The sequence below is a fragment of the Rhinatrema bivittatum genome, chromosome 7, assembly GCF_901001135.1.
Source record: "Rhinatrema bivittatum chromosome 7, aRhiBiv1.1, whole genome shotgun sequence".
Taxonomy (NCBI): Eukaryota; Metazoa; Chordata; class Amphibia; order Gymnophiona; family Rhinatrematidae; genus Rhinatrema; species Rhinatrema bivittatum.
The window spans coordinates 80,532,350-80,555,215 of record NC_042621.1 but is presented as its reverse complement, the minus strand read 5'-3'; the positions used below and the strand labels follow the sequence as shown (position 1 = coordinate 80,555,215).

The 22,866-nt window shown below is 41.9% G+C and overlaps 1 long non-coding RNA gene across 1 annotated transcript; it reads left to right on the top strand.

The window, feature by feature from the left end:
* Positions 1-1,435: 1,435 nt before the first annotated feature.
* LOC115095199 lies at positions 1,436-21,413 on the top strand. Its single transcript, XR_003857718.1, has 3 exons — positions 1,436-1,529; positions 19,027-19,088; positions 20,081-21,413. It is a non-coding gene; the product is annotated as an uncharacterized LOC115095199 (long non-coding RNA).
* The last annotated feature ends 1,453 nt before the right edge of the window (positions 21,414-22,866 follow it).

The following is a 22,866-nucleotide window of genomic DNA, read 5'->3' as shown; positions in this document are numbered from 1 at the left end:
AGGATAAAGGGCACATTCGTGGACGGGTGTTTTCCATGGATGCAGATATCTCCCGTAGATGTGGTTCCCATAAAGGAACCAGAAGATCCACCTCCAGAAGGCAGCTCTGTGAATGATCGGTTGCCACCTCATGGCTTTTCAGTTCAGGGTGCTTCCTTTGATAGTATAATCCTGCTCAGGAGCTGTGAAAGAGGTGCCTTACTGGAAAAAATATGATATCAAGTTGACTTTTTGATTGCTCCTATTTCATCCAGATAGCTTCCCCTTGCTAAGATTTCAGTTCCAAGGAAAATACAACTTTAACAAGTGTATCTCTGCTAATTGCTCCATTTCATGGGCTTAACGCTTATTTCAAAATGATTGACATGTTTGTACATGTGTGCATGCCATTGCATGGGAAAGTACAATACCTATGACTTCCTGTGTTTATCGGCCCTATCAACACTCCTATAAATGTTAATCTATTAGCAACTTTAAAATCAGTTTTGGAAAATGTTGGCATATCTTTGGCAGTAGAGAAACAGAGGTCCCAAATACACATCTGACCTTTTTAGGGATCACACTAGATACCACTGCCATAAGATCCACACGTCTAGAAAACAAGCTCCAAAAATTAAGGGAGCTAATGGTTGCCACAAAAGTGAACAGCATCATCTACAAATTGTCAACCAGCAGCCCTCTAGGTCCACCTCGAACCTCCACTTTCCAGAGTCAACAACTGGTGTGTCCTGCTACCTGTGCTTCCAGTTTTCCTTGTTAGGAAAGAGTGCTGCAGCTCGCCAGTTTCTTGGCTGGGGGAACTGACCTGCACCACACGCAAGATATAATTTCAAGGTGCTTACAGATACTGTTTATCAAATCACCAATGCAATTCTTTGAACTCTTTATTGACACAGGTAATATACTGGTTGATTTGCAAAGGCCTTCCTTTTGTATTTTTTTAGTTGTCACCCTCTTTTTCCATATTTTGGGTCCTGACTGCATTTGTGGGCTTCATAGGGGAACAGAGAGCTATGCATGATAGGAAGTGGACAAGCCAGCTGCCAAAGTTATGTCGCCATAACAAAATGTTTCTGTTACTTTTAAATCCTTATCTACCATCCCTCATTTCCCATGATGTCCTTTCTTGTGTGATATGCTCTGAAAACCAGGCTTTCCTTACTTAACAGTGGCTTTACAAACCATTCTATAAAATGCAGAAAACCGAAACAGAATCAAGTTGAATATTGACAGTGATGTGAATGATTCCAAAGCCAACAAACACTTCATCTTAAATAATCAGACAGCAGGTGTAAACAAATAGTTCCCTTGGTGCTCCCTATTCAACAGTCACAGAAAATCCAAAACAAAACACACCTGAATCAATTGAAGGCAGGGTAGGTAAGTAAAAGAAAAAAAATATTTCATACCATTTAAATGCATCTTCATTATGAGACTGCAGAATACAGACGACTATCTCAACAGCATTTTGCATCAGGCTGTGCGATCTTTCCTGAACCAATGGGAAATTCATAAATTTAGAGGCTCAGGTACTAAGCTGCACAGAATTGTGTGAACCCTTTGTGAAATAGCGGTGCTATTTTTCTACCTGTACTTATACTGAAATAAGCCTGCTCGAAAAATAGCATGTGTAGTTTTGCTATAGAAAATTTCAGGTCAGAAAAGCTAACTACCCCTCAGTGAGGTGTAGGGATTGTTTTTAAATCCCAAAGTGCAGTTTGTGAATCAAATTTTGCATATATGTTTACTATGTATAATAGTTATAGAGATGCTTTGCATTATTTTGCATTACAGTCACTCATGAGAGCAGTGAATGCATGGAACAGCTTCCCCATGGGGGTGGTGGACTTAGGGACAATATCTGGATTTAAAGGAAGCATGGGATAAACACATGCTGTCCGAGGGAGTGGCAGGGATTGAATAACTGGTGTGGGTGGACAGACCAGATAGGCCGTACGACATTGTATTTCTAAATTTCTATGCTTCTATCAACTATTAATTTAATGTAATATAACATTTCACAAGCATTTGAAAAGGCAGAAAATCTCACAAAGTCTGCCTAAAAGGTCAATTTACTATTTGACTTTTTTTGCACGTGGCATGGACTATGCAAGATGTTGCTTCCCATAGTACATTGGCCTCTGGATGCTGGGTACAGACACATAGACCATGACTTGGTTTCCCAAACCTGTCCTGGGGACCCCCATAGTTAGTCAGGTTTTCAAGAATGTGTTTTATGTTCTTGATTATGGATGTATAATATCGTACTCCACCACAAACTATCAAAATATTTTGCAGAATATAAACATTTAAATAAATGGAAAAAATATAGGATAGATTTGCATATGCTGAGTCTCCCAGGATAGATCTGGAAAGCCCGCACATAGATGCTATAGAATTATGTTGCTTTTGTTTTCCTTTGCAATGTCTGTCTTTTTCCTGTATACAGGCACGTTGACAGCAGGTGCCCACCCAATAAACAAAGGAGATTGGGGAACATTTGTGGAAGGAGCTGTCTATTGACCAAAAAATGTTCTGGTAATAAGAACTATTTCCCACAAAGTCTATTGTACTATTCACTTTATATTCTTTTTCTATCTGATTGTATTTAAAGTGTAAAAAACATGTTCTATACCCATTACCCACCTCCTTTCCATCCCATTTTACCCAGTCGAAACAAAAGAAGCAATCGGTGAAAAGCTACAACATTCTTATAGGATCCTGTCAAATGTGACAAGAGAAGGGAGCTGGGTAATGAAAGAAAGAAGAAAATGTACTGTGTAAATATTCTGTACACATTTTTTTCCCATTTGCGTGCACTTTAAAGCAATAAAGCAATGTGAGACGGATACTTTACTTCCTAGACAGCAATCTGAATTACCTAGAAAATGCTTTCAGCAAACATGAACTGCTCTTACCTGTTCATCGTGGGCACCTGAATTACGCTGAGTAGATAGAGTTCCCAATAAGCAGTAGAAAGAGGATAGGTAACAACAGTCTGTGATCCTCGGCAGAGGAGTCCCGTTCCACAATGGTGGTGTAGGGCCCGATGCAGATAGACAATGAGGAACTATAGATGAACAGACTGGGAGAAGTAGTACTCATTCTCTGTAGCTGATAGGTGGTGTTCCAGTTGGTAGAAGAATTGGTAGAAGGCACCAGGATAGACACACAGGCCCTCGAGGAGCGAGTACCTGGATTCAGGATAGGCACCTGGAAATAAGCAAAGGGCCCCAAGGTGCGGGTACCCAAGTTAGTAGAACCTCGAAGGGTGAAGATAGCTTCCAGCAGCAGCAGAAGCGACAGAGCAGCTTCAGATCGGAACAAATCCAATCCGTTGCTAACTTGGCGAGAGTCAGCAAATGGGCAACCTTTTGTAGTTGGAAGCAGTGACGTCACTCAAGGGGGACACCCCCAAGGTTCGTGCCAACACTGCTATAAGATGTGAGGCGTGCGCGTGCGCGACCTAGGAGGCCTCAGGTTAACATGGCGGGACGCCGCACCAAAGCTGCTCCGGGGACACCAGAGGGTGCGGCAAGGAGACGCTACGGATGCCATTCTCCCGAGGCTGGTAGAGAAGGCTGAAATAGAGGTGAGGCATGTTGGGCAAAGCCGTCTGAGACTGACAGACGCAACAAATGAGTAGGGTTGGAGCAGATTCTGGGTTTATATTTTTAATGGTTACATGGAATAGACATAGTTTTTGGGTACTTGCCAGGTTCTTATGGCCTGGATTGGCCACTGTTGGAAACAGGATGCTGGGCTTGATGGACCCTTGGTCTGACCCAGTATGGCATTTTCTTATGTTCTTATGTTCTTAATAAAAAGAGAAATAAAAAATGATCTGGGGGTGGATCCGAAATGGCTCACCCCTGAAATGATTCAAAAACCAATCTGAAAATTTTAGGGGGTACAATTCTGGTCACTTCATCTCAAAAATAATATAGTTGAACTTGAAAAAGTCAGAGAAGGGAGACTAAAATGATAAGTGGGATGGATCGGCTTACCTATGATGAAAATATTAAGAGGTTAGGGTTGGTTGTTTTTGAGTTTTTGCTTCCACAGCAAACTTCTTTTCAAATTCTGTCTTTGGCTTCCTTATCAATGCTTTGCATCTAACTTGCCAGTGCTTATGCTGTTTCCTGTTTTTTTCATTCAGATCCCTTTTCCATTTTTTGAAGGATGTTCTTTAGGTTAGATTAGCCTCATTCACATCACCCTTTAACCATGTTGGCAGTCGTTTAGCCTTCCTTCTACCTTCTTTAATGCATGGAACATATCTGGTCTTCGCTTCCAAGATGGTATTTTTAAACAATGTCCATGCCTGATGTAAACTCTTGATCTTTTCAACTGCACCTTTCAGTTTTTTCCTAACTATTTTCTCATTTTCCCATAATTTCCCGTTTGAAAGCTAAATGCTATAGCAGATTTCCTTAGTGTCCTCCCTCCAGTTATCAAGTCAAATTTGATCATGTTATGATCACTATTGCCAAGGGGCCTTAACACCATTAGCACTTTCCTCAAATCATGTGTTCCACTAAGGATTAGGTCTAAAATAGCCCTCCCTCCCCCCCCCCCCCTTTGTTGGTTCTTATGCCAGCTGCTACGTAAAGCAGTCATTTATTTCATCTAGAAACTTACCTCCTTAGCAAGCCCTGATGTGACATTTACCCAGTCAATACTAGAGTGGTTCAAATCAGCCATTATTATTGTTTTGCTATTTTTGCTGTCTTCCCTAATTTCTGTTAGCATTTCATTATCTGTCTGTTCATTCTGGCCAGGGGAATTGTAGCACATCTCCACTGCTTTTCTATTCCCCTTATCACATGGAATTTCTATCCATAAAGATTCTACAGTACATTTTGTTTCCTGTACAACTTTTATCCTGTTTGACTCTATGCCCTCTTTAACATGTAGCACCACCCCTCCTCCAATTTGATCCATCCTAACATTGTGACATAATTAGTACCCTAGTATGACAGTATCCCATTGGTTAACCTCCTTCTACCAATTATGTGAGTGTACACTAAACCCGAAAATAAATGTTTCCTGAAATTTCAGGAAAAACTCGTTTGGGTTTCGGTCTCCCCGAATCAGGATGAATTAGGCAATTTCTTTGAAATTGCCTAATTCATCCTAGACGAATGCACATCCCTACCAATTATATCTACCTCTTCATTCAGTGCTATGCATTTTTAACTCTCCCTTCTTATTTTTTAGACTTCTGGAATTTGTATACAGACATTTCTGTTGCGCGCCCCGTCCGCGCTCGGCCCGCGCATGGGCTTGCTCACTTCTCCAACTCCTCCACAGGTCCTGGGTCGGCCTCTCCAGCAGCAGCTGCAAGCTCCTCCAAGCTTCGGCATCCCACGGCACCAGGCCTCACGGCGGGGCTCGGCATCCTCTGTGGCGTTGGCCCCGCCCCTAGGTGTGCGCGCTCGGACCGCCCATCCCTTAAAGGGCCGGGGCGAGTCCTAGCTCCGTGGTGTGCCCTGATTGAGCGCAGTACAAGAGAAAGTGCCTGCCTTCACTTCCTTGCCTTGGCAATCAGGTCAACACCGTGTGCTAGTTTGCCTCCACGTCTTATCGCTTGTTCCAGTCTTGTTCCAATCCTGTTCCAGCATCCTTCTGTTCCTATGTCTCCCCAGGTAGTATCTTTTGGACTGACTCTCTGGTACTGACCTCTGCCTGTTCTTGACTATGTTGATCACCGCCCAGATACTGACCTCTGCCTGCTTGTGACTACGCTGATCGCTGCCCGGATACTGACCCCTGCCTATCTACTTGACCACGTCTGACCTCTGGAACTTGACCTCTGCTTTGGCTGACTACTCTCAGACTGACCTTTGGAACTTGACCTCTGCTACTACTGACCTTGCTTCCTTGATTCTGGCCTTGATCCTAGTCTTGTCATCAAAAACACTGTTCTGACCTTCTCTGGTCCCTCGGACCCCTAGCCTTGACATCGACTGTGCACCTTTGATCCTGGTGGGCACCCACTGAACTTCTTTTCTGGGAGACCCTGTGAGGCCCACCTAAGTCCAAGTGGCCCAAGTCCCCAAGGGCTCAACCCGGGGGAACCTCGGGCTTCCAGTGGTGAAGCTCCAGCTAACCTCTTGTGCTCCACCTTCTGGTGTAAGGCACTTCCTGGGCCTGACCAGGGAGCCTACCAACCCTGCTCCAGAACAAGGGTCCTCCTCCAGATGCAACAATTTCAAAGTATGTATTTTATTTGTATTAACAATCTGCTTATCAGTTAACATGGGTAATTTGGAATCTTTCTGCTCTGTCTGCTCTTTATTTAAAGGCACCTGTGCTATTTTAGCATTTATGTAATCTCTCTATCGGGATGCCATAATATCCTTGTTTTATTAGAATCCTTCAAGGATACAGTACATCATTACTCACTATGCACTTCTAAGTGACTGTCAGCCATCTCCCATTATCTAGTTTAAAAGCTGCTCTATCTCCATTTTAAAGGTTAGTGCCCACAGCCTGGTTCCACTCTGATTAAGATAAAGCCCATCCTGCTGGGAAAGACTCTACCTTCCCTAGAATGTTCCACAGTTCCTGACAAATCTAGAACCCTCATCCCTGCACCATTATCTCAGCCATGCATTGAGGCTGGAGTTCAGCCTGTCTCTAGGGTCCTACACGTGGAGTCAGAAACATTTCTGAGAATGCAACCCTGGAAGTTCCGGATTTCAATTTCCTACCTAAGAGCCTAAATTTAGCCTCCAAATCATCCCTCTTGTTCCTTCCTATGTCATTGATACCTACATCTACCATGATAGTCAGCTCCAGGTTCCCTGGAAATGCCAGCCAGATCATCAACCTCAGGAATTTCAGTAACAGAAGCAGAAGAAGGCAAACAAATAGGATGCCAACTATAGGCCCTATAGAATGGTAACATTCCTGTAGAATCACTGCCATGGTTATTGTGGGCAAACTTATCTCAGGAAAGTAACTTCACTCAGTCATCCTGATGAGCAGAAACAAAGCATCACAGGAACTGCTCAAAGTCTTAACCCTGTCCATCAGGTCAATAGTCTGGGGATGATATCCTGAACTAGAGTTTAATATTCAAATGCCTCCAAAACTTGGCAACGAACTGAAATGATCTGAAATGTTGGAGTTTGGAATCCCACTAAGTAAACAATTTCTCTTATGAAAATGATGGCAAGTTGAGAAGCTGATGACAGCTTAAGCACAGAAATGAAATGTGTTATCCATGAAAAATGATCCACTACCTCCAGGATCACTGTACATTTGGATGAGGTCAGAAGATCAGCAATAAAATCCATTGAGAAAAGGATCCAAGTCATTGAAAGAATTGGAAGTAGCCAGAGAGGCTTTCACAGAGAACTTGCTTCTGGCACACACTGGTCATTCCAAAATATAAATCTTACAGTCTTTATAAAGGTTCTAGAAATCAAGTCAGTGGTTTCTTATTTCCTGGATGTCCAGAGATTTTGGAGTCATGTCCCATTTAAAACAATCTGGATGACAGTTAGCGAGAATGAAGGTACGGCCGGTAGGACTTAATGCTGGGGGTTCCTGAGCAGTGGATTCTTGAAGGATCTTTTCCAAGAAGCCACTCTTTATGTTATTTGTAACAATTTGAGAAGCTGGTAAAAAAAAAAAAAAAAGGCCCATGAGGTCTGGGGACTTCTTCTGAAGAGAGCTGTCACAAAAAGCCATCAATCTTGACATTCTTTAAATCAGGATGGTAAGAAATAATAAATGGGAATTGGGAAAAGAACATCAGTCATAGAGCTTGCCAGGGATTCACTCATCTAGCAATCTCTAAGTAAAGTAGGTTCTTATCAATAAGGATTCTGACTGGAAAGGTAGTTACCTCCAACTGATGTCTCCACTTTTCTAAAGTCCATTTTATGGCAAGACATTTCTGGTTTCTTTTGTCAACATACTGTATATCCAGAGTGGCAACAAGATGGCCACCAGCAAGACCTGCCTATTGGGATCTGACAGTTGTAGTCCAATGGCTGTCAGTTGTAGTCCAATGGCTGACAGTTGTAGTCCAATGGCTGTCATCTTTCCATCTTGCCTATTATGTCTATGTTCTCACTCATCAATAGGTTTGGAACATTTAAAAAATGTTGTTGGGAGTTTCATTCTTGGTTCGGAGATGGGCCATTTTGTGTCCACCCCGGATCTTTTTCTTTCCTTGTTTATTTATTTATTTATTTATTGTTTAGCCAGTTTTATTTAAAAAAAAAATACAAAAACCAGAATCTGCCCCAACCCTTCCCATTTATGAAAATATAGAGCCACACACACACATGCAGATCCCCCCACCCTAACCCACCCTCCCAACCGTCTCCTCCAGGACTCACCAAAAATGCCTGGTGGTCTAGCAGGGGGCCTGGGAGTCACCTCCCACTCCCAAGCCGGAAGCTTCCATTAATCAAAAGAGGGCCAGCCTTTCTTTCCCCTACCATGTGACAGAGGCTGTCCAATGGCACCAGTAGCTGAACTGGGCTTTTTGGCCCACTGCTGCCCTAGTTGATAGCAGGGACCACCAGTAGGTACACAGGCCTCTTCCACCGGTGGTAGCACAGAACTCTCTGTGCTCCCAATGCTGCCTCCCAGATATGCCGCCCTGTGGAATTGCATGTTAGTGATGCTGAGCCTGCCTGGAACCCAGACACAATAATCGTGTGACCAGGGTTTGCTTGTCACTAATATTTTTCATTTTGGGGGGTCTTCCCCTTTTATAATCCCCTGCCCATTTTGTGGGAAGTGGCTCAGAGGTATAAATTGCCCTGTGAGCATGCTCAGAGCCAGAGAGTGAGGATTTTGCAATATTCATGGTATTTCCTCCCAACCAGAGGACCAATCAGGAGGGGTCTTTCTCTAACCTGGTTGATTGTACCCAAGGAGTGTGGAGATTTGGAGAAGAAGTTTCAGAAGATTTTTTGAAGATTTGGATTTTGAACCAGTTTCCTGCTAGAAGGGCATACCCTGGTATCTTGAAGGCTGGGTTTTGAATCTTTTACCTTTGCAAACAGTTTACTTCAGAGGTTGGAGATTCTGGAGATTTGAGAATTTGAGACTTTTACTAGAGAATGTTTAAGTTATCTGTTTGGGAACATCTCTTTTTGAACAAAGGTATTGTCATCCTTCCATCCCTTCAAAAGCTTATCTTACCCTCCAAGGGAAAGGAATTCTAGTTGGATTTAGTTGAAACAGCAAGTAAGGGATTTACCATGAATAAAGAGACTAATGCTTTTTTTTATTATGATTTTTCTTATGCTGTTCCTAATTTTTTCTATATTGGCCATGTTGCAGAGGTGGACCCTTGGCCTGAGGTGGAATTGATGCTACCCGTGGGGAGGTCCCCACGGGTCTCCACCATCGGAAGGTGGAACCAAACGGGAAGCAGAGGCCGACTGGAGCTTCACCAATACCAGCCCTCGTTCCCTGCAAGTTGAGCCCTTGGGTGCCGGTACCGACTGGTCTTAGGTGGGCCTCCGCATGGTTGATCCCAATGAAGATGTTCAGGGCAGGGAGCCAGGAAGCAACAGAAACACAGGGTCTGAAGGAGCTGAGTTCAAGACAGGACCTGGATCCAGAAACTGAGACAGACTGAGACAGGCTGGAGAACAGGAACAAGTTAAGTCCGGCTTGTAAGTAGGCGAAAGCTTAAGAAAGGCCAAGTCCAACAGAAAGCTGGAGGCAAAGTCAAGTTCAGGCTGAGGTCAGGGCAGGCAGCTGAAGACAAGGTCGAGTATAGGCTGAGGTCAGGGCAGGCGGCTGGAGACAAGGTCAGGTATGAGAATGGGTCAGAGCCAGGAATCCGTCCAAAGTGCGGTCAGGAACAAGCAAGTGTCGAAGCCAGGAATCCATCCAAAAGGTAATCAGGAACAGGCAAAGGTCAGGAACAGGAAACTTGTACTGGAACTCAGGAACTAGGATAGGAATGCAGGACTGGAACAGACAAGCACAGGAGCAGGAACAGGAATATGAAGGAGTAGCAACTAAGCACACGACAAGCATGGAGTCCTGTTGCCAAGTCAAAGACCGGATGGTGGGACCTGCCTTAAATAGCAGGGCTCGGTGATGTCACCAAGCCGGGCCGCAGAAAGGTTTCCTGCCATGGCCCCTTTAAAGTCAGGGAACTACGTGGTGGCAGCATCTCCCATCCATGCACATGGGGAGACCCGACTGGGACCAGAGGAAGCCGCAGGACAGCGGAGGAACCTGGGGACATGGTAGGAGCGCGAGCCCGTAGGCAGCTGCGTACCGCTGCCAAAGCGGGAGGGCCAGGTCCGGGACCCGGGCGTTGGGAGTGAGTTGGGCTGGTCGCGGGCCTTCCGTGGCCAGGACACTCAACAGGCCAGGTTTCTTATTTTCAAACTTTAAGTAAATTTTCTTGGACTCCATGGTTATTTGCTACTTCAGTCCCCAGTGGATATACTTCCTTCCTAGTAATAGCACTGAAAAGTGATCTGCAGGAGTGGGGTGAGTGAGATTTTGATAACTGCTCTATGACTCCACCAGAAGCCCAGCAGGTTAATTCTTCCCCACACCGGATAAATCCCAGTGTTTCCAGGACTCTTGTGAAGCATGTGTGAGGAAGGGCGAGGTCCGGTACATAGAAGAACTGCCTGGCATACATCGTGACCCCTAAATTCACTGCATCCCAAGAAGTGGGGGTGCAGTTGCATCCACCTCATTATTAACAAGAGCCACAGAAAGAGGAGACCCGCACATCATTTACTGAGTCTTCTGGAGGATCTCATGGATATAAATTACTGTGATATCCATGGAAGGAACCGTAAACTGGTTCTTGTTCAGCCATGATGGCATGGCATCTGTCATTCACTTCACAAGGTCCCCTGGGCTGCTGCTGTAGCTCACATCTGGGTGAGCTGTTCATACAATCCTTGAATAGCTTTCTAGAGCTGATGCTGGCCTTCTGCCAGCATTTGTATCATATAGTCCATGTTGTCCTACTGTGCTCCAATCACAGGTTTTCTTAAAGAGTTTGTCCTATTCAAGAACACCCCAACAAACAAATAAAACCCTGCCCGTTTGGTTCTAGCTCACTGAATATAACACCTTGTCTCCAGGTGGACCTCGCCTCCTTAACTCCAGCTACGGTTGCTGCAAGGCCTTAGAAAAGGGGAGAAGAAAAATAAGTTCTACTTTTTTTTTTCCTGTTGGTGTGGTTCTTCTGTGTATGCAAGGCTTAATGCAAAAATCCTACTTCTAAAACCATGTGTGGCACTGTGAGCAGTCTCAGAGGGTAAATTCAGGCTGGACTCTGCTAGAAATCCTTCCATAAACTCTTTTATGAGTGACAAAATTAAACAAATGCAGCTCTGCTCATCTCGGCAGTTTAACAACACAAAAAGTAGACTCACAATTTACAGTTCAGTAGTGTGTTCATTCTCTAGGCTTCCATAGGCATTCTGTTCCCTCCTGGCTCGGCTAGATTTACACTGTCCCATGGGCTAGATTTACCCTGTCCCATGGGCCTCCGCCTGAACCTGAATTCCCTGAGGCTTAAGGTGAACCAGGCCTCGACTTTTTTGGCTTATGGTACTGATACGTAGACATTTGGGAAAAAGCATTATGTAGTATAGAACTTCTGCTATGGCCAAGTACAAAAGCAAAGTATGCTCAAGCAACATTGCTTGAATTATCAAGAAAAATTGGAAAAGAGCAGCAATTACTATCCTTAATTTAAGTCTTGGGGAAGACTGCAAGAAGTGGAAGGTGCCACCATATACAGCTTGCTGGCCAGTATGGATGGACATTTTGGTCTTCTTCTATCAATTGTTACTATGTTACTATGTAAATCTCTTGAAAACTTCTAAGAGCTTCCACTGGGAGCAACATTCTCTCAGGGTCATAGTCTCACAGGTATCAGTCCAAGATACTTTCCTCCAAAGCACCCATCTATCATGGGGAAAGTAGACCAAACCTGGTCACACTGGCAGCAGAGACTAAGCCATAAGTCAAGTATTAGATGAAAAATAAATGATGCTAACAAACGACTCAAAGGCTGTACAAAAAAAACAACTGGAGCCATCCAGAAACACCAGAATATAGTGCACCACATAGCTGACAGAAAAATAATGAAAATACAAATGAAAAAGCCTACCTAGAGGAACAGCGGGTAGAAAAAACCGTGCAGAGTCCTGCAAGAATAGCTCCTGCGACTCCAGAAACTTTCACCACAGCAGCTATAAGAAAGAGAGAGGAACCACAACCTGCAGGCTCATTGGAAAAGATGAGACTTCAGGGCTCTGCATAGGTTGCAGAGGCATGGCCAGAGCTGTACATGCCTAGTAGGGCATGCTCGAAACATCAGAGTTAAAGGCCATGCTCCATCTGATGACGCCACACATGTGAGAAGGATGCTGTCCTGATTGTCCTTGGAGAACAGACAAAAGTGAATACTGTGGAGAAAAGTATATGTAGTTATTTAGGATCATTAAGATAAAATAATATTAAACAGCAGTAAAGAACAGACTTAGAAAAAATAATAATATTTTAGAATGGTCAGAGGGCTATATTATTTTACTTACTCTTCATGTTTTAAACAAAATGATGGTAACTTTCAAACTGGCGTGCAGGCTCACATTTGCGTGCATACGTCGGCTTGCACCCAGGAGCGCAGGCATTTTATAACATACTCTACACCTATGTGCACGCTATAAAATAGTCTTGCTGTGCACACCTGTGCTGAATTTCAAGTTGGCGCATGCATGTATGAGCAAATCCCACTCCCGTTACATAAATCGGGGGATTTTAAAAGGCGCACACTCCGATGCCATTCCCAGTTTTACCAGTTCATCCCCAGTTTTCCCAGTTAAGCGATCAATCCTCCAAAACATGCTACTTTAATAGCCTTCAGTACCCCCAATTAGGACTGATTTTAAAACCCCGTAGATCTGCCTAGTTTTCATTAATTTTTAACTTGCATGTCATCCATAGCGGAAGTAGGAGACCTCGGTGAGCGCTGGCGTGCATAAGTATTTAAGTGGACATTTCTGGTTCATACCCCAAAATGCCCCATGCCCACCCAGACCATACCATGCCATCCCCTTTTTAAAATCTTTGGACATGTGTGTGCCGCAGGAGATATGCATATATCTGAGCGGCTTTTAAAATCTGCTTGGCTTGCACAAGCCAAACGTTTTCCACGCATCTCCTAATTATTGTATTTTCCTGTTTTAATGTTTGGTTTATTTGTAAACTGTATGTATTATTGTTGTAATCCACCTCGAATGATTTGTCTGGCTGGTAATGTGCGGAAAAGTATGTTTTATAAATAAATAAATAAAGTGTGCGCCGGGCTTTTAAAATTCACCTCAATATGTTTAAGGAACCCCTGGTTTCCTTACCAGAAAGACTGTACCAACTAGCTGGGGACCTTCAGAGAGATTTAGTAAAGAGAGGTCTGGGTTTTGCTCCCCCATGAGGGAGATGCAGATGGTGTGCCCTAGTAGTATATAAACCCCTGCCGCAATCTTAGGGGGTGAATTTTTAGTTGTGTTCAATGTGCAGGAAGTTTATGTCTCTTGTTATTTCCAAAGTCTTTTGGGACTCCTGAATTGCTCTTATGGGATCAGCCTTTTGTCTGATCTATTTTTGGCTTATTTAATCTTTTGATCCATTTTTTTTTTAAACCTTCCCTGTGAATGCCTTGATACCTCTTCCCAGAATTTGGGGAGTCCCTGCATAAGGCTAGATCAAGGGGTAGGGAAGATTCTGTTGCTTTCTATCCCACCTGCAGGGGATAGATCAGTCAGTGACCCGAGGCAGAGGAGGTTTCAACTATGAGTTCTTTTTTTCTTTCAGTGACTATCCTTTCGTTTTGGAAGACAAGGATGTTTTTCCACCCTTGCTGTCTCTTGTTTTGTTATTCCCTTTTTGGTTTCTTTGAATCTGAGTGCCCTTGGTACCAGGAAATCAGGTCCCAATCCATTAGGAGAAGCGTCTTTCACCTCGGAAGACCCTGAGAAGTGGAGCTTTCATCAGAAAGAAATGGGATTCCTGAGCATTACCATAGATGAAGATAGCATTCGGTTTTTACCTTTTCTACTGACTCAAGTGTGCTGCACGAGAGGAGCTTGCCCACTGGTGCTTTCAGGAGGAGATCTAAGATAGACTACGGCAAAGGTATGAGAATTGGGACTTGCTGCGTTCTGATTAGTACTTTGGGATTAAATTCTAACCATTTTACAGTGGGGAGCTGAAAGAAGGATTATGTTTGATATTTATTTCCTGCTTTAAAGTCACTTTCACCTTCTTCAATCTGCGTAATTGAAAAGGAGAAGGAAATCAATTGTTAAGGAATTGGCTTTCATAAATTTAAAGACTTTACTAGAAAAGTGAGGTCACAAATGTATTAATCTTTGTTCTTCATTATTGTTCATCAATTTTATTTAATATCTAAGTACTGTAAATAATCTTCAGTCAATTTTATCAACTATCATTAAAGAAGTTGGAAACCACCTTGCTTCTGAGTGTGATTATTGTTGCTGTAGACTGTGGAGATAATCAGTGTTGTTTACATAAACTGGAAAAAGGAACTGTGTACTGAAGCTATATGTCCCCTCACAGGGAGCCCTGAACCTCGGAAGCGAAAAGCTACTCATGGAGAACTGGTTGCAGAAAGGCTCTATTTTATTTTTATGCACATTTGGGGCAGCATCAGGGTTCCATTCCACCCAGGGATTACAGATATGAAACAGTGGGAGGGGCCAATCCAGATTTGTCATGATTAAATTGGCGGTAGACTTGGCCCAACTCCTCTGTGGTTCTCCTGGTGTTAGGGTTACTTGGCCCTTGGGAAGTTTAGTGGTATGGTGATTAGGCCTCGAGCATTTGGAGTTGGGAGGAGGCAGCTGGACGGCCTCTCTCCATCCCCCCACCTACCTGCTCCTGTGATTAGAATCGTGCAGGGAACAGGAGGGCTCCAGATTGGTTCATGACCTCACTGCTAGATGATATTTGGGTAGGGCTTTGTGCTGCCTGTTTAGAATGGTTATATAGAGCTGCTTCTACCTTTTCTACCCTTTTCTCATCAGAATCAGCAGCCCTCCCCCTCCCCAAATGAGCTATTGTAAGAGTATGCTGTATCGTCACAGTGGTGGTTAATCCAAGCCCAGGTTATTTGTAGGTATTCCAATGGGTAGGTTCATATGTTTGCTGATTGATGTTACTGCATTTAAGTAGGGATGGTTAGGGCTGTTACATTGGGAGCAGCTCTGGGGTGATGAGGTCAACGTCTGGGCTGTAGGACCACATTCATTAGGCTGTGACAGAGAGGGCTTGACATGTGGCAGTAGTCCACTGGATTGGCATTCCAAGCTTAGGTAGGCTGTAGGCTGATTGCTGCTGAGTCATGGTGGTTGGTTGTCCTAAGGTTGGGGCATTTGGAGGGATGTCAAAGATGTATTTTGGAGCTTGGATTGTTGATTGTTAATAAACTGTGGCATTGTGTTTGTCTCATGTTTTCAAATGGAGGGGAAATAGCAGGTGATGCCAGGAAGTCCTTTCTGCCTTGTTAATAGATCTGAAATTTTTAGACCAATGTACTAAACATCTGTTAATAGTTTGATCTATTTGTATAATTATATAACTACTTCATCCCATGTGGGCATCCATATTAATAAAAGATATAATTTTTATTTATATGTGACTTAAATTTATAAAGTATCCCAATGCAGTTTATAATTTAACATTTCAAAAACGATACCTCTAAGGGGGTCATTTTCTAAAGGGATCGCACGTGAAAAGGGACTTTTCGCATGTGATACCTAAACTGGGGTGGAGTCGGTATGGAGTCTGCACCGGAAGGGGAGGAGCCGGGGCGGTGTCGGGGCGGACTCCGCGACGACTTCGCTGACGGCGAAAAGGTAGGACACCTTATTGCTGCCAGTAACGCGTCCAATAGCACCACCTTTCACGGTGGTGCTATTGGACGCGTTACCACCGTTACCGCCAAATTCATAGAGCTCTGCGGTGTTAGAAAATCTAGGCCTAAGTTAGATAACCTGGCATTCATGGATACTTTCAAAGTAAAGTAAGGAACAAGCTCAATATTAGTATGATTGTTGTTGGGGACAGGATGGCTCAGTAGATTGGCACAGGGGGACTGTCGTTCATCTCTAGATTACCATGTCCAAGTTTGGCTTGAATTGGTAGTCACGAACATCATTACCATTTACAAACTGTGATGATTGAGCTGGCAGCTTCAGTTCATTTTTCAGTGTAAAGATGTCCATATCCCAGTTAAAACAGTTCCATTACAACTGGCATTAATTATCAGCCTAATGTCTAGTCATCGCAATTGCCTAATATCTTTTTACTATTGTAGGGTTGTTTTTTTTTATTAAGCATTTCCATTTTCCAAAAGGATATTACACAGCCATTATCAGAAATACATATATCTACTATGACAACTTATAAAGTATTGTAGGTTATGTAAAACATCCCATATAAATGTCTAAATAAATATTATTCAATTTGTAGAAATCTTCATTTTCAGATTTTATTTTGCCCAGAAATGTATCAATGTTTATTACAATAAGAACAAATTACATTTACCAGGAAATCTTATGAGTCTTTTATTTCCACCGATTTGCTGCATTTTTGTTCTTGTTATAAGAGTGATAAATTCCCGAGAAAAATAAAACTGTAAGCGAAGTTCCCTACCAATTTGCTACAATCAGATAAGCTAAAGCACTGGAAGGTAAGGTGATTTTCCCACGTTCAAAATATTTGGGAGTAGAAGGGATCTGTAATTGTGTTTCCCAGGGTTTCACACAGTTCTGCGGTTTAAATAGATCCTGCTTCTTCCTTACAGTAGGGATAAGAACGTGTAAAATGAGCTGTGCAGTGCATTAGTACAGTAGAAAATGTCTTTTTTTTTCCTGCCTGGTTAATAATGCAAGTTATTCACCCTTTGAGAATGATCATATGCTTCCCTTCCTTTGTCTCAGTATAATGCAGTACAAATTCAATAAAAGCAGACTATTTAAACAAAGAATCCCAGATATGAAAAAATGACAGTGATCTTTTTATAGTTAAAATAAGCGAGTCAAGGCATTGCCGCTTACAATAGCGCTGAACTTCAGAGAGCCATATGATCCTCTGAGACCATATTTATTATTCAGCAAAATATTCAAGATTAATAAAGTACTCTGCTTTAATACTAATTTAACAGTAGGCATTAATGTATGTAAAATAATCAATAATTATGGGAATAATGCACATGCCTTGTATAACAAATTAATTTTGTTTCCGGGTATTAGTTTACATCTTTGCTTGATTTACTATGGAAAAACTCTGCATTACAATCAAAGGGAAAAAATATAATGTAAAATAATGCCTGACATTGCTTGGTGATGTTTTAAACCTAACATTTAAAACTGTTTAAGATTGCACGTGCTGAAATGCCCAATCTAATGAATGTAGTCATAATTATTATATTGTAAAGTGATCTGAGTTTTCTTTAAATATGGATTGGTTTTCAAAACATGTAATATTTTGCCATTTCTCAAATGAATAAAACATAGTATTTTGGAACATGTTCTCTGGGAGGAAGTCATATTACAAGTATGAAATTTCCTAAATTTAATGGATCCTATCCAAAACCTCATGCATGATTGGCCAATTCAACCTTTTCCTATAAATAAAGTCTAACAGACAAGGTTTTATTCAGGCCCCATGTGATCATTTAAGCTTTTCTCACTGAGATACTTTTTCACTTGTGCAATGAGAACCCTGCTAAGGAAATTTCTTGATATAGTAGACATTTTTTTTTCTACTAAAATAATTGGACAGAATACATTTATTTTAATGGACAGATCACTTAAGCTTTTGCATTTGTTTCTAAATAAATACTTAATATTGAGGTTGAAGATATTTTAGAAATTATTATTATGCAGGCAGATACTGTGCAACAATTCTAATATTAGGTGAAAATTGATATTTGAGAAAAGTAGTTGTCTAAAGGACATTTGGTGACAGAACAGCTATCAGTGTCAGCCTTGGTCCTAACTTCCAGCTACTTCCTGTCCCTCCAGTACTGGTAGAAAAGCACTGAAGGTATGATGCTGTAAATTGGAGTTGTCCCAAGTTTCAATGGACAGGCAACAAACTGTCATGGGCCCTTTAATAACTGCACTGTATATTACTTGACTGCCACCTATAAGATAGGGTCCCTCTCAACACAGTTTACGAAAAACGGCCCATGTCGGGGGACCGTGAATCATTATACCACTGCTATTGCTATACAAGCTAGTAATTAAATAATTAACACATGAATTATCTGAAATTTGTGTGGACAATAATATCTATTGCCAAGTCTTTCTCTTTTTGCTCTGTTATGGTGATTTGGCTTCCCATCTTGCTTTTATCTGCATTATTATAGTACATGGTCAGTGGCCTGATTTCCTATTTTCTCTTTATAGGAGGGCTGCTAAGAAATGACAATCATAATGAAATCAAATTTGACATAGTTACTGGAGGAAGAACAATAAGTAAAACTACTGCAGTAGCACATAACTTTAAAAAGGGGAAAAAAACTAAAAGAAGCAGATGCAAAGGTTAAACATTTGGATGAGTCCCGTGGACACCTTAGATACCTAGATAAAATGTACCTTCTCCTTCTAAATTAGCATATACTCTACTTAGGGATAATAACAATCATTTGCACATTATGCATTAAAAAAAGGTGTGCAAGGACCGCATATTTAAGTGACCTCTTTTTTAAACGTTTTACTTGTGCGCACAGTGGGAGATACATCATGCTTGGGCAGCTTTTAAAATCCACTTGGCATGCACCAGCCCGACTGGTGCGAATATCTGCTGGTTTTGGCACATGCAGGGCTTTTAAAATTCACCTTTTAAATGTTTTATATTGAGCTGGTCTTTGGCCAAAGGATACAGTAGTGCCTCAGCCAATAGTGACAAACCATGTAGAGCGATATAACTGGAGTGTTGATATTTACATAATGGCAGTATTTGCTTTCTTTACAGAAATGCTGGATGAAAATATTTCCCCCTGACTCAGGGAATCACCACTCTGATATACAGATCATGTCAGTATTTTCCATCATGAAAGCTAAGTTGGACAATATATTATTGCTTGCATGAAAAAAAAAGAGATAAAAATACGATGATAATGAAAGACTAAAAGGACCGATTATTATGCAAAGAAACATGTGTGTGTGAGTGCACAGCCCATACATAAGAAGGTCTGAATTTTAGCATTTTTCTGAAATTCAAAGAGGAAAGGTTGGAACATTGGATATTTATTCTCTGTGTGTAGGACATTTAGTAGTAGGTTTACCTTAAAAATGCAAGCATTTATATGAACCATACTACAGCATACTCTCACTGCCGAGGTTATGGTAGACCTCCCTCGCAGCTCAATGATGTGGGGACGCTTTCACTGACCTTCTCAGCTCCAGGCCAAAGTTAATGAAGCTTCCTGTAGTTTACGATGTCTTATCTGGCTACAAAGTAAATTATGATAAGTCAGAACTATTTTCTTTGCTGGCCAAGGTATCACTTAAGTCTAAGGGAAAAGGGATAAGGTTTTGGAATTAATCTCGTGCAGTACTATCTTACTATAGGGAATATACGAAACAATGTTCCCTGTGCCAACTTATATATTAGTAATTGGCATAATGATTAGATTTATCTGTCAGATTTGGGATGGAAAAGAGTTTAAAATGAAATGGACATCGGCCATGGATATGGATATATAGCTTGATCCTTATTATTTGAATTGAAAACATTGTTATCAAGTTACTGGAAATTTTATATTTTCCTTATTGTTCAATAAAAAAAGTTTACATATACAAAAAAAAAAAAAAATTACAACATAATAGTCTAATTTTAGGGTGGTCCTCAAAGGACCTGGGTATTTGTGTTACTTTTGATTTTAAAATGTTTTCACAATAATTATAATAATTATAAAATCAAAACTCAGTTGCAGGAGTCAAGAAATGTAATGATTCCTTGGATGGGTATGATAAATTTGCTTCAAATGTCTATTCTACCTAAACTGCTCTATCTATACCAACAGGTTCTATGTGCGGTGCCAGCAAACATTTTCAATGAGCACCATAGCTGGATTCATACGCTTAATATGGCAACACAAGAAGTAAGAATTAAGCTAAAGAAGCTCTCGCTAGGGGAATGGAAGGCCTTGCTCTACCTAATCTCAGAATTTATTATTAGGGAACTAGGCTTGTATGTCTAAAACATAGTTTAATAATACCAATAGAAACTTTAAAAACTTGCTTGATGAAAGAATTTGTCCTGCTGGACTGATGAAAGGAATTGCTTAGCAGGGTTGATTGAACCAAGTTGTTTTGGGTTTTTTTACTTCGAAAATGTATTTTTAAATTGTTTGAATTTATGTTGTAAATCGCTTAGGAAGATATAATCTGTTTGGCAATTAATAAAAGCTTTTAAATAAATAAATAAACTGGATCTGGCTGGAAAGAGAACAGCCTAATGATGTTGAATTTGCAACTTTGTTGTTTTCGCCAGCCTACTCCCTTGACACCAGGATAATATGCAAAAATACACCTGAGGTTGGATCCCAGTCACCGAGGCTTAGGCCCAGAACCAATGTCAGAGACCAGCAGAGGTCAGATCCCGACAATGAGACTCAGGCCTAGGCACAGCCATAAGGTCTAGCCCAGGTCTAATGCCATGGCTCCCACTGATGGCGAGTCCCCATGTCCCGTGACCACTATCTTCATCTGGCAAATAAAAATGATATCTTCTGTCAGGAAGATGAGACACAGTGACAGTTCTGTGGTGCCATTCTCCAGAGCGGATGGTGCCATTTTGTTGTACGACTGAACATTGAAAATATAAGGATATCTGTAGCAGCCTTGACATTTATAGGTGACGTGAACTTACTGGTTCCATGGTCTTGTCCATTCCCTCGAAGACTTCCGGTCCCAGCAGTTCCCCCAATCTGGCACAGATATTTATTGTGGCTTGCCACTTTGGTATTCAGCCGTGCCTTGATGTCATGATAGTGGTGGGCTACTGCTCTCCGGTCCTCTTTATTCTACTGCGTCAGGATATGGCCTGGGCGATGGTGCACTATATCTGGCCCTTGGCTGCCCTGGATGTCTTCGCCGCATGGTTCCCAAACAGTAATCTATAGTTCTCAGGGACCCCTGTGATCAGCATCTCATTGTCCTTGATGGTGAACTTGTGCATGCAAAGATGAGGCTGCCCTGCTGCCTGGCTTCCAGATGAACGGGGTGCCACTTCTCCTTCCAAAGAGGCGTAACTTTTCTCACTCTTGCGCTCACTGCTCCCATCCCTTCCTTCTTCCCTCCTGCACTTGCATGCCAACATCCCCCCTGTACTCTCTGTCTAGCCCTACCCTGCTGTCCTCCTCCCACCACACTTGTCTGCCTCCTGCCTCCTTCTATCTCTTCCTTTCTCCCTATCTCTACTCCTGTCCCTGTCCCTACTCTATATCCTCCTCCTCCTCTTCCTCCTCCCCCTTCTCCCCATGCCTTCCACACTCCATCCCCTCCGGCTCCTAACTGCTCCTCATATCACCACTCCTCCTCCCCATCACCACTCCTCCACCATACAAAGACAAACAAACACACAAAAATGTCCACACACAGATAAAGACATGAGACAAAGGTAAAGGTAAACAAATGAGATCACAAAACAGGGCAAGTCAATCAGAAATCACTAAATCCTACTCCAACTCCGTTAAACTCCAACTCACCTCCTCTCCTCTCTCTCACTCTCCTACGCCTGACACACCCTGAAAGAGGCAGCTGCAGGAAGCAGGTATATATAAACAAAGAAAATAATGTGCCAGACATAAAATGACATGTGACACGTAAAATGAGTGTGATGCGTAAATGCATCACAATTTACCTACATAATGCCAATTTTTTATCGCAGATGCAAATGTGCCATATTTCTGCATTATTTATAGTTTTTTGATGAATCTAGCCCAAAGATTGTGAGCCCTCTGGGAATAGGTAAAGAACTTCAGTACCTGAATGTAACCCGCTTTGAAATGCCAAAAAATGGAATATTAAAAAATCTAAATAAATAAATACATGAATAAATATCATCTCTGATAATTGTCCTGGAGCTCAGTTTATACATCTTGAACTCATCTGTCTCCCATAACCCCGGCAGTGTTGTCATCGGGTGAAATATCCGCTGCCTGCATGTACTTCTGCAAATGGCTTGAGCCAATTTAGCCAACTGCACTCAGACCCTTCTTTTTGATTCAGCAATAAAGGTCTTCTTTCTCTCTTCTTTGTTCTTCAGCATCTGCCTCTCTGTTATGATTAGAACTGTTATAGAGAAATTACATATAGGACTGGAGATAGGAAGTTAGGATATTCTTTGGGAGCTTATCCTGTTTGTTTACTATTAGCCTCTCATATGGACATTTTTACTCTGGCCTACCACATAAGCCTCTTAAAATGCATGGAACAATGGACATTTAAAACTCAAAACAGATTCTTCAATGGGCATACTAAGGATAAAATGGACATTAAAGAAAATGGACATTTAAACATATACAGTAACTAAACCACAAGAAATACTTCATCCAGACACTTTTTTCAGCATTTGGGGTCTTCTGCTGATCCAGAATATTTTGCAATATTTAAAAGTCAAAGCTGTGATATTAAGAGAGAGAAGATTCAGCTGCAGAAAAGATTGGATCTTGCACTAGAAAGCAAACGGAAGCCTTGTTGGCGCTTGGCTATTACCTATGGACTGAGACTGTGTTTGGAAAAACATAGAAACATATAGAAATGACGGCAGAAGAAGACCAAACGGCCCATCCAGTCTGCACAGCAA